We start from the raw sequence: 13335 nt of genomic DNA, 5'->3' as shown, positions 1-13335 counted from the left end.
GAAGCACAGGACTTGCAGCAGGCACAACTCATCATCAGTACAAGGCACAAAAAGAAAATACTGCAGATGCTTTAATCTGAAATAAAAACAGAAAATGCTGGAGATACTCAGCAGGTCAGGCAGCATCTGTGAAGAGAGAAACAGAGTTAATGGCCCCGATTTTCTGCCAGCCGTTGGGCGGCTTTTCAGGCGGCCGGGGGCCGAAAATCGCTGAAAAAGCGGGTCACGACCCCCCCTGCCTGATTCCCTGCCCCGTCTGACTTTCGGACCGTCGTTTCTCCGCGACCCGCTTCAGTCCCGCCTGCCGCTGGCGGGACTGGCCGTCGGAATACTAATGATCAATTATTACCTTGTTTAAGTCGATTTTCAGGGGCCATTGCGATTTTGGGGCTTTTCCCCACATGAAACACGCCTGCGGGGAACCCCACTGATGAAACCTGGCGTGAAGCTTGCCGGCTTGCTTGCTGTCAGCTGCAGGTCATTCGGAAAAGCTGCGATTTAAAGGGCCAGCATTTGTATGTTGAAGGACCTTGTTGCTGCAGGCTTGGGGCTACTTCTTCAAGGCTTAGGCACAGCTGTGGAAGGTTGGAGCCTCACACACTTCTCCAATGTGATCTCCTGGGAAGCCCCTTTTGCCACCCTCACTCAGCGCTTCCTCAGTGGAGGCATCTACGAGAAGCATAGGACGCCTTTTTTTCCTTTCCTTCTTGCCATTAGAGGATCTCCAGTAGCAGAGGCGGCAGCAGCAGAACCAGGAGCACCAGGCTGCTGCTCACTCACCTGAAGCTGCACAGGCCAGAAGGGGCCAGCACTTGGAAGTGGCTTGAGAGCACCTTGCTGCGCTTTAGGGGGTCATGGGGGCCCGTTTCTGCACTGGCAGTCCTACTCAGAAGGACTTCCATGAAGATCTGGTTTCTCTGTTCAATAGATGGCCAACGCTGCTCAAGAGATGTCATTCTCTTATGTGCACTCACCATGTTTTCCGTACCCTGGCGAGTTATCTCCTCCATGGAGGTTACCAACCTTTCCATGGTGATGCGTTCATGCGCCAATGACTCCACAAAGGCTCTGCTCATCGTCGCCATGGACTCCTCCATTCGCTCCACACTCACCACGACCCTGGAGAAAAAACCTGCCAGAGACTCCTGCATCTGTGCATGGAGATCCATCACCTCTTCTCTTGCGGATAGACCCAGAGGCAGAGGGTCGACATGCAGCGCAGCTGAGCTGAGCTGGCAGAGTCCTGCGCCCTCTGACGAGGACTCTCCACTGCTGTCCCTGTCTCCAGAATCTGCTGAGGCTCACTTGTGAGCTGTGAAGCACCAGGTGACAACACTACTCTATGTCCCGAAGGTCCCCCCGAGGTGTGAGTGTCTGCGTTGGTGCTGGGTGCGCTTTCTTCTGCTGACGCTGCACCCTCAGAGGTTGGAGCTTCCTCTGAGGAGTCTGGCTGCACAGCCTCTTCCTCCTCCACAGTGGGGATGGGGGCTCTGGATGGTCCTGTGGGGGAGTAGAGGAAGGAGTTAGAGATTTGATGCCAAGGTTACATGCACATTCGAGTTGACATCTGCTGACACCTGCATCCATGCAGCCTTGGTCTCAGTGGAAGGCCTCTTCCTGCCTGACCTAGGGAAGAGGACCTCCCTGTGGGCCCTAACCCCATCCAATAATGCCTGCAGTGAAGCTTCGTCGAATTTGGAGGCAGCTCAGGGTCTGGCACTGGCCACAGCTGCTGCAGGCTCCTCTGCCATCCTGTATGGTTCGTTTGGAAGCCTTCAGAGGATGCAGTGCTTGCTATGGACCTTGAAAGCACCACGAATGATGACATCATACTGTGGGGCTTTCTGACTAGAAATGGACAATTAGCAGGGCTGCCCACATGCTGGGAATTAATTGGCTACTTGAGGGAAAATTGCGTGGAGCTGGCTGACATTTTTTTGTGTGTCAGAACCCCACATTCAGGGAAACCCGCCCATTTCCCACACAAGTCACAAAATCGGGCCCAATGTTTCAGGTCGATGACCTTTCATCAGAACTGGAACAAAGCAGGAAATGGAACAGATTTTTAAGCAAGTGTAGGGGCTGGGAAAGGGGGGAGGGGATGAAAGAACAAAAGGGAAGGTCTGTGATAGGATAGAAGGCAGGAGAGGTTAAGAGACATTGAGAGATATTCAAGGCAAAAGGAGATGGTAATGGGACAGGTTAAGAAACAAAAGATGGCTCTAGATGAAGTGTAAATTGCGCTGGCAGAATGAAAGACAGCTGCCATGTGGGAGAGAAGAAAAGACACAAACTAAAGGTGTGGATAAAAAATATATATAGGGGAGGGGCCGAGGTTATGATCTGAAATTGTTGAACTCTATGTTGAGTCTGGAAGGCTGTAAAGTGCCTAATCGAAAGAAGAGGTGCTGTTCCTCGAGCTTACGCTGAGCTTCAGTGGAACAATGCAAGAGGCCGAAGACAGTGAGGTCTGAGTGGGAGTGGAGCGGAGAATTAAAGTGACAGGCGACCGGAAGCTCGGGGTCCCCCTTACAAGACTGAACGGAGGTGTTCCGCAAAGCGGTCACCCAATCTGCGTTTGGTCTCCCCAATGTAGAGGAGGCCGCATCGTGAGCAGCGAATACAGTATACTAGATTGCAAGAAGTACAAGTAAATCGCTGTTTCACCTGGAAGGGGTGTTTGGGGCCCTGGACAGTGGGAAGGGGGGAGGTATAAGGGCAGGTGTTGCATCTCCTGCGCTTGCACGGGAAGGTGCCGGGCGAAGGGGAAGGGGTGCTGGGGGTGATAGAGGAGTGGACCAGGGTGTCGCGGAGGGAGCGGTCCCTTTGGAATGCAGACAGGGGAGTTGAGGGGAAGATGTGTTTGATGGTTTGGTGGTCAGTACAGGACACTTGCTGGGCACTCAGCGGGAGCCACTGAGAGGAAACGCATCCTCAATAAGGTAACAGAATGTAGCAAATGGAGAAGTCTCACCAAAACAGCACACAATGGTCTTGTGCAATGTGGGCAGACGCATATATGTAATGCATAGAAAACTTTGTACTATATTACATGCTTCTGACTTGTGCGATAATTTACCTGGGAGTGCATGATGCAGTCACTGGCGAGAACGAAATGAAAAATAAATGAATTTTTTGGAAGATTGTACACTCATAACTTGGGAAGCTCATATTTCAAGGCATACTTAACTCTTGGAATCAATGCAAATCATTCTCCCTGCTCTTCCAGCACTCTGCCAGTGGGACATGTAGTGCAGCTTAATTATCAGCATGTTTACAAGAAAGCACTTCACAAACATTCCGCACCTCCAGTTTTGCTGCTGACACGTCCATGCAAACGCCTGAACATAACATTCTAAATGAAGAATATAATAGGGGTCATTTTTCACTACACACTGGCAGCAGAGAGCCTCAACTACTTCCAGCACAGATTGGGAAATGGCGACCTTTCCAATATATATGCTGGAAGTGAATGACAATCTCCACTGCCAGCGTCTACTGAGAAAATTACCTCCACTATTTAAACTTCATTTTTAACTTGATCATGTTGAAATAGTAATATATATTTATTTATTGCCATTAATGCTACCTTCATACCAATAAAAATTAAAATTGTAACGCAAGAAAAATAAAATAACATCTGTGTGCAGGACTCCGTTAATCAAGATTTTGTAAGAGAAGAGTTCCCTAGGTTGGGCAGGGTGGATGCTGGTCATGTCTGCACAAGCACATTCAAAAACCTTGATAGTTTTAAAAATATTTATTTCCGATCTTTAATACATAGATTGATGTTCATAGAATGAATAGGATATTGGAAAAGTGCATTACTGAGCTTGTTTCATCCATGGAAAAGACTTCTTAAACCAGTTACAGGAAACTTTCGATTTACCGACACCTAAATAACCGGAAATCTCAGTTAACTGGCAAAATTCAGGAGTAGGTTCAGGTAAGTTTTACTTCATATTGCACTTGCCTTCCTCGGTCTGTTGCTGTGCTGGCTGCAGCTGTTGCTAAGCTACAGAGACGCTTGGAACTTGTGGCCATTGTTCTGAACCTGTTGCTAAGCAACAGGGTTTGTTGCTTTATACGGAGCTCTCAGCTCTCCGTATCTTTTACTATAGCGCTCGGTTATCCAGAATTTTTGATGAACTGGCACCACGTCGGTCCCGTCGGTGCCGGATAAAAAAAGTTTCCTGTACCTTGTTACAATGCAATCCAACCTACATTACTTATCATGCTCAGTCTAGAATTAATAAACTTTGAAATGAACCAAACAGAGTTTTGCAAGTGTTATTTTGTTTTTATTTCTGTAATAAAGGTGAGGGATGACAGTGTTCAGGAATGGAGTATTTTTACACTTTACATTCACCACCAGTAATAACCACCCTTCGATTAACTATCCAATAGGCTAGATGCAATGTTGAGCTTGTCCTCAATTATCCCTACTCAACTCCAGCAACAGAAATCACTGTTATTTTTCATTAGAACATTGCTTTTAAGAGGAGATGTGATAGAAATGTTCAAAATGTATGAAGGGTTTTGATAAGATAAATCAAGAAAAACCAGATCCTGCTGATAAGACATTTGTGTTACATAAATGAGGACCATCGGAGGAAGGAATATTTCGTACTTCATGTGAAGACTCATCAAGCACTGACCAATGTACAAAGAACATTTCAATTTAAATCCATTCACTATTGTACTTCTAAATGGATTAAATGTTCAAACTGCATTCACATTGTTTTTTCACTTAATAAAAACTGCTGCTGATATAAGATGAAAAGTCACAAAAGTGAAGTTCCCCTTCACTTACTGTTTGTTTTATGAGCTGCTGGAGAATCCTCTGTGTGCTGCGAGCTTTAGAATCATAGAAATGTACAGCACAGAGGGAGGCCATTCAGCCCTCCGTGCCTGGGCTGGCTCTTTGAAAGAGCGGTCGTGCTTAGTCCCACCCCCCTGCTTTTTGTCCGTAACCCTGTAAGTTCCTCATCCTCAAGTACCTGTCCAACACCCTTTCAAAATTATTTATGGAATCAGCTTCCACCACCTTTCCAGGTAGAACGTTCTAGATCCTGACAACTCTGAGTGAAAACATTTCTCCTCATCCACCCCCACCCCCCTGTGTCAGCTGTGGCTCAGTTGGTAGTACACTCGCAGTGCTGAGCGAGTGCTGCACTGTCGGAGGTGCCATCGTTCAGATGAGATGATAAACGAGGCCCCGTCTGCTCTCTCAGGTGGGCGTAAAAGATCCCATGGCACTATTTCAAAGAAGGGCAGGGGAGTTATCCTCGGTGTCCTGGCCAATATTTATCCCTCAACCAACACAAAAAAAACAGATTACCTGGTCATTATCACATTGCTGTTGGTAGGACCTTGCTGTGCACAAATTGGCTGCCACGTTTCCCACATTACAACAGTGACTACACTTCAAATAGTACTTCATTGGCGGTAAAGTGCTTTGGGGCGTCTGGTGGTCATGAAAGGCGCTATATAAATGCAAGTCTTTCGTTCTTTCTTTAGGTTCTTTACCAATCATTTTGAATCCATGACCTCTAGTTATTGACCCACTCGCCAGAGGGAATCATTTTTCTGTGTCTACTCTATCAAAACCTCTCATCATCTTGCAAACTTCTATCAGGCCACCTCTTAACCTTCTCTGTTCCAAAAATAACAGTCCTAACTTTTCCAACCTCTCCTCATAACTGAAGCATTGAAGTATTGGGGAATATAACGGGCAAGGCAAGGTCAGCAGAAAGTGACATGACTGATTGGCGTTTGTGCAGAAGAAAGACTGTAAACTTGCCCCAGAGGACGCCCACGTCCTTTAATAGCTACACTTTGATTATTCCCTCCAAGTTTAATTTTTTTTAGGCCTTATTAATTGAAGTAGGTGAGACTGGTCCTTACCTTTAATCCGTCTACGTGCTGTATTTATCTACATTTCACACTTAAAAAATATGGCCTAGAAATTCGGTGGGCTGCGCCACCAGTTAACGCCTAAAGAGGGCACTCAGTGGCTTTAGCACCACTGGCCGCGCCTCCCGCGATATTTAGCGGGGCGCTAATGGCGGCGTTAGCCTGTAGCGCTGCACCGCCACTGATGACATCATCGGTGTGCGCAGCGCCCCGCTACTGTCCTGATCGCGATATTTGGTCGCGCCGCCTCTGTAACGCCGATCGCAAATCGCGCCCGGTTCACGGGGCCTACCTGTGGCGGTAGTGGCGCAAATTAAGGTGGAGGTGCGGGGCGGCCATTTTTTTCAGTGGCCGCCTGCTAGCACCTCCGTCCCCGGCCTCCTGATGCCCCCCCCCACCGCCCCAGGGCAGTGCCGGCTGTGTCCCGAGAGCCCGGCACTTCTCCTCGGTGCCGGGCTCTTTTGCCGGCACTCGCGATCGGTCATCGCGCTAGTGCAGGCCCCTCCCCCTTAAGAAGGGGAGGAAGGCCTGCAGTACCGCAGCACGCCGTGCCGCAGCGTGTGGTGCTACGGCACGTTGCGCTGTGATATTCAGTTTGAGCGCCCCAAGAGGGACGCGGGGCGCCTCAAGCAGCGCCCCGCGTCCCTCTTGGGGCGCTCAAACTGAATTTCCGGCGGGCGCAACGGTTCCGTTCGCAGCGGTAATTCCGGCGCCCAGGCGAGCTTGGCGCCCCGTTTGGGACTCCACCGAATTTCTAGGCCTATGTCTTTTACGAACACGGCTGACTGTAGGATGAATTATGATCTTGGGATAATAATAAAAACCCTTGTGTGTAAAGGATCATGTATGTGGTCATTTCTGTCCTTCACCAAGGTCAGCTCTATACCCATGACTTGTTATTTTTAAACTCACAAGCTTGCCCCAATTACTTTTTTTTCCAATTGTGCTGCTGTTAAATATCTTATTACTTCGCAATGGTAACCGCATATTTTCATCTCAATGTATAAGAGACTTTTAATGGCAGGAATTAGCAATGTATAATCCTAAATTTGTATAATTTGTAAAGCCTTGGGGTAACTATTTTAGAGATCTGATATTCTAAGGAAATAATTAAACGGTATAAATAAATAGGGCTCTATTTCCATTAATGGCTCTCATTAGATTTGCAAGTATTGAGCCAACCCAGTTAGAACAGGACCATTTTATTTTAGGATTGCCTGATTATTTCACCCAAAATGAAGTTTTTGATCTAAATCTGATGCGTGGAGTGTTAGTTACACTGATGTTTTTTTTGAGGAAGGGTTGCAAGTGGAGTGACCTGGTTCCACTTTCTAGCAAATCATCCTTTTTGAAGGGGTAAGGGTGACAAAGTCTTTGATCCACAAGGATACGGTTTCACATTGGCAATTGGCTGTGCTGTTTCCGCTTCGCTGCTACACTCGCTGTATTGTAATTAAAAATGCAGGAAAATGTGGAGGCAGTTATCAACGGCGAGATCGGCGTGCTAAACTGTCAAATTTACAATGCAGGAAAATGTGGGCCATTAACTATAAGTAAAGGCACAATATTGATGGTCATTAAGGAGGGGAAGGTGGTGAGACGGCAGATGCCCTTGGGGGTCGGCCTGCACCAGCTCTGGCCTTGGAGTGGCCAGCTGCTGACTGCACCAACTCTGGCTGGGCGGCAGCAGTCTGTCCAGCAGCTCGTGGCAGCTGCAATGGCGGAGTGGCAGTGTCGGCTGCAGGAATGGTGGCAACCTGGCAGATCGCAGGTGCTCGCTGGTCGCCTGAGACATTGGCACTCGCACGGGCCAGCACTGCAGCATGCGCAGCAAACAGCTGAAAAACAGACTGCTGGGCTGCTGCTGCGCGGCGAGTGCCCTGGCGATGCCTGGCTGATCCAGCGAGGGTGGCAGCAGTTAGTGCCCGTGTGGCCCTGGTCTGTGTCCGCATGACACCAGCCAGTGAATGGACGGCACGACTGAGCACTTGGCTAGAAGCCGACTGTGCTGCCGCGAAGTCCTGCAGACTCCTGGCCTGTGCTGCCTGAATTGTTCCAGACTCCTGGCCTGTGCTGCACTGAATTGTTGCAGACTCCTGGCCTGTGCTGCTCCGAATTGCTGCACACTCCTTGACAGAGACTCTATGGAGTCAGGCATCCTTGCCACTGCAGCCATGAGCTCAGTGTGCCTGCGCTCAGCCTGGACGGCCATTTCCTCTAGGAGGCGCACCTCCTCTGCGCTCACCGTCGCAGGACTGGAGGCCGCACTCACCCTCTGGGGAGAAGTCCGCCGAGCTTCCCCACCCCTCCCGCGTTGCTGCAGGCCGCTGGGCCCCGGAGCTTCACTCTCCTCCAACCCTTCCCCCCGGCTCCCCTCCAGGGAAGACGTGTCCCCTACATCGCCATGGGCTGGTGCGGCTGAGGGTGGCACTGATGGGCCGGCTTCCTCTTCCTCCTCCTCGTCTTCCGAAGGGCTGACAGTGGCAGCTTGAGGGCCCGCCTCCTCACCTGGCGATTCACCATCCGAAAGCAGGAAGGCACAAGAGTAGCTTTAGAGTGAGGACAGGGCGGCAGCAAGGGAGGCATGAGTGGTGCCATTCACCGCATTGGTCGGACAGTGGCAAAGGATGCTGATCTGATGCGCAAGTGGAACGAGAGAGGTCCAAAAGGTGATGCCCTTACCATTGGTGCCCAGAACAGGGTCGGCATCTCCACTGGCGACGGGGCCAATCAGCCGGCCTGCCATAATGCGTTCCACACGCTGGTCGAGGTCGGAGAGCTCTTTGAGGTCAGGACGGCCTCCCCCGGTCTCAGTTCGGTTGCGCCGGTTGTGCGCCACCTTGGCCTGCAAGAGAAAGGACGGCCTCTAAGTACAGTGTGAAGCCCTGATCTTGTCTGCACTGCCTCCCATGGTCGAATAGCTTGTACAGTGTGTAGCCCTGATCTTGTCTGCAATGCCTCCCATGGTCGAATAGCTTGTACAGTGTGTAAAGTGCTGAATGTGCAAGTGATTTTCATGCCAGTCCCATAGCTGCTGGATGAGGGCTGGCCATTAGGGCTTTCAGGTCCCTTTGCCCATAATGTGAGGTGCACATGCAAGGATGAGGAGGACACTGGAAAGGGTACTCACCCTGACAACCCGAGTGAGGTCGTTGAACTTCTTCCGGCATTGCACAGGAGTCCTGCCAACCACGCTGTTGGAAGACACCCTGTTGGAGACCTCCCTCCAGGCTTTCCGGTAGGCGCTGGGCAGCGGCCTCTTGCCACCTTCTGGGAACAGAACATGGCGCCTGCGCTCCACTCCGCCAACCAGCAGCCTCAGGTCATCGTCGCTGAAGCGCTGCGCTCTCTCCCTGGCCTTCTCCATAGCCCTGGGCGTTGTGCAGGTGAAGCTGAAGTGGTCAGGCCTAGGTTGAGGGCTGCAGTGTGCAGGGCGTGGCAGGCAAACAAATCCACCCTCCCCCTTTAAGAGCTGACCGGCGCCAGAGTGTCTGCCGTCAATCAAGAACTCGCCGCACCGGCGCTGCGCCCGGCCTCAGGGGTATCGCTCAGCACTGCCGGCTTAGCACCTAAAGATAGTCGTGCATCGCCTGTTTTAGCGCAGCAGCAACCTCTTGGGGCGATGCGACTGAATATCGGCGAAGGGGGCGCGACTTTGCGCCGGGCGCAAACTTTAGCAGCCGCCCGACTTTACCGCCCCAAAAGTGGCTATACTGAATTTCTAGGCCTGAAGTTTAAGGTGGTGAATGGGGTGCACTAACCACAAGTTATTGTCTGCTTGTTCAGATCCAATTTAATTTCTGGCCTGAAGGTTATTTTCTTATTTTGTCTGTGATAATTATTAGTTTTACAATGTGAATACTAGGTGGGGGGAGGTTCTAGAACCAGGGAAAGAGAGAAATGACAGGTTTGAAAGCAAGAACAATGGATGGAGAGAGACAATAAAGTAACAGTAATTGAGACAGAGGTTGAACGGTGTACAGGACTGGAGCTGAGAGGGCAAGAGATGGGACAGGGTGAAGGGCAGGGTAATTGAGACAGAGGTTGAACGGTGTACAGGACTGGAGTTGAGAGGGCGAGAGATGGGACAGGGTGAAGGGCAGGGTAAGGTACAGAAGAAAAAGAATGGGTGGAGAGAAGGAGCATGAATGAGTGAGAGGAAGACATGGGTAGAGAGAGATATAGGATGGTGTGGAGAAGGAGAACGAGTATGGAAGCGATAGGTAGAGAATGGGTAAAATTATTGAATATCTCAGGATATTTAACACACCCAATGTAACACAAAAATGTCAGATTATGAGATGCTTCCACTTATCTAAATCTTGACAGGTTCTTCAGAATAATACCACAGACCATACTTTTGGTTAAAAGAACAACATTAATTTTTTATTTCAGTCAGGCATAGCTCCCTATTCATCAAAATGATGAGGTTGGCTATACATCATACTAGTGACATTGAACACTTTCGCATTGGTTCTGGTACCTTACAGTCATATTGATTTGTTTTTCTCTTTTTTAACAGATACAAACCATTATTTATGTTTACTCCTTTTATGCTTTAAAAAAAAACCTCATATTACACTTAGTTATTCATGTACTCAATAAAAACCTGCATCTGGGTGGTCCTCTATATATATATATATATATATATATATATATATATATATATATATATATATATATATGAGACATAAATATAACAGATGCATTTGAATTGCAAACATAAACAACATTCACTTGCAAGATGTTTGCTTCATGACGAATAGAGTTCACTCTCATAAAGTGGGCAAAATGTGCAAATAGATAAGTTAACAGCAGGGAGGCCCAATTTCCCCATATTTTCAGAGTTGCGATTATGTATGATTTGTATATTGAACTAATCGACTGTGTCTAGCATATATTTGCATCAAGTTTATCTTAATAGCTCCAAACATATTGCTGTGGCTGTTTACTCCTCAAAGTAAACTGGCAGGGAAATCCTACTTAAAGAAAGTATCACTGCAAAAGCATTCGCATCTGGTTTGTGTCCTAATACGCTGAGGTTTGATGTGAGTACAGATTAGTAGAATAAGCAATAACATTTTTTTCCAGTTGCAACTATTGAAACAAGAAAATGGCGAGGGTGTATAGTAGTAAAGTATGTCTAGCTTACATTGCACATACCCAATTGTAAACATTTCAGATAACAGATGCACTCTAAACAATAGCAACTGAATTTTCAAGGGGATTTTTAACAACAGTTAAAAGTAAAATGTGAACAGAGATAACAGACGAGAAATGTGTTCCAAAATAAGCTGTGGAGTATCCTTGGCAACAATCACATCACAAATTTTAAGCTAATTTCAGAAATGTAACACTAACCATATAAAGTGTAGTGATAAAAAAGAAAGACTTGCATTTTTATAGAGCCTTTCATGACCATCGGACATCCCAAAGCACTTTACAGCCAATGAAGTACTTTTTTGAAGAGTAGTCACTGTTGTAATGTAGGAAATGCGGCAGCCATTTTGCGCACAGCAAGCTCCCTCAAACAGCAATGTGATAATGACCAGATAATCTGTTTATTTTTAGTGATATTGATTGAGGGATAAATATTGGCCAGGACACTGATGTTGATTTAGCAATGATGATAGTTGGTAATTCATTGCTGCAAGTGCAAAAGGGATTTTTGCTTCAGATTTTTTTTCTTCCCTGTAAGCTGTTTGAGAGCTGACGTCCTCTATCAACCAGGAGACTGGGACAGTCTTGATAGTGGATACTCTGCAGCTGTCGTTGCTGATGGTGAGGAGACATAATTCAGGTGGGGGAGCTGGACATTGGCAGTTTGCGCTTGGCATTGATAGGCCTTACTTTAGTCTGGCTCCAGTCAAACATTTCTTGGAACCTTTCAATGGTTTCACTGACTTTCTATTACATTTTTCACCACATCCATCTTTATCATTTGAGACCTGAAACTTAAACAATTTCCAGTTGAAGGAATTCATGTTAAGTAACAAAATTGAAAAAGTCTGTAATCTAAGTGACACTACAGGGAGAAATTCGGTTGTTAGTGCCACCGATTAATGCCTAAAGAGGCCGAGAAGTGGGGCACTAGCCAACTTCCGGGCGGGCGCCGCCCCATATTGAGCATGCATTTAGCGCCGGCGCTAAATCTTAGCGCCCGCTCATGGGCGCAGGCTGATTATGACGTCATTTGAGTGTGCAACGCCTTTTGGGCGCCCCGGACCGGAAATTCAGTGGCGCCCCCCCTCCGTAGCGCCTGGTGCTAATAGTGACAGCTTACCTGGACCTTACCAAGTCGCTCTTGGGCTGGAGGAGTGTTATTTAAAGGGGACTGGTGTGGTTTAAAAGCGGCAGCCATTTTTGGAGCACAACTTCCTCGAGAGCTACAAAGAGTTGCTGAGCTGCACCTTGAGAGCCATTTGACCACTGAGCCAGCGCAGGCAGATGATCTTCAGCCTTCTGACCATCACCTTGCTGTTGGTGAGCCTTGACAATGGGGAACCTTCCTGTGGGCACTTATTATGGGGGCTGCATTGGAGGGGAACGTCCTGCTGCTGAATCATCTGGAAAGGGCACTGAGACGCTGGGAGAGGGGGGCGGGCATGGCCAGACAGAGGAGGGCCAACAGACGTCGCCACAGCAGACCTTACGCTGGCAGGGTTTTCCGACAGCAGTTTTCCTACATGAACATGCTGGAGGAGCAGTGTGTCAGAAGGCTGCGATTTAGAAAGGAGGTGGTGACTGAGCTGTGCCAGCTGCTTCAGCCAGATTTGCAGCCTCCGATAAGGTGCAGGACATCTCTGTCGGTGGCTGAGAAGATGCCTGCTGGCCTGAACTTCTACGCGAGCAGCTCTTCTCAGGCTGCGCGTCAGAGGCTGATCAGAAGTAGCTTCTAGGCCCCTCTCACGGAATGCTTGCTGCCATTCCAAGAACAGGAATGGAACCGGTCTGATACCCCCAAGCCTGTGAAGGGCAAGATGCATGTAAATAGCAGGCATGGCCATTGTAAATGAAGAAAGTGTTTCATTAAACAAAATGTGGTTCCTTCAAACATGAGAAAGCTATGGCAACAGAAAGCAAAACGAATACACTGACACATAACTGGCTCTCACACCCGGGAGACTGTCCAAAACATAAATCACATTCCGACCATCTTCCTTGGCCTTGATTCCACTGCGTCAACCAAAGCATCCAATGCCCCATCAGTGAGTCGTTCCGCCCTCTGCCTCACCCTTTCCAGGTCTTGCTAGGCTGGTGTGCCACAGGTAGGCTCCCACCGCTTTGAAGGCCTACAAGGCAGTGAGTGTGTCTGGTGATGCCAATTGACCTGCCCCTTTAAGAGCCACTGTGTCTCAGGGAAAGTGATTATTGACAGCACCCTCGCTGCACCCCGCCGCCGCGAAATTGGGTTGCGCC

Source organism: Somniosus microcephalus, chromosome 18, assembly GCF_052327205.1.
Source record: "Somniosus microcephalus isolate GS21.2 chromosome 18, FLI_Smic_1.0, whole genome shotgun sequence".
NCBI lineage: Eukaryota > Metazoa > Chordata > Chondrichthyes > Squaliformes > Somniosidae > Somniosus > Somniosus microcephalus.
The sequence above is the reverse complement of the archived record's forward strand: the minus strand, read 5'-3'. Positions refer to the sequence as shown.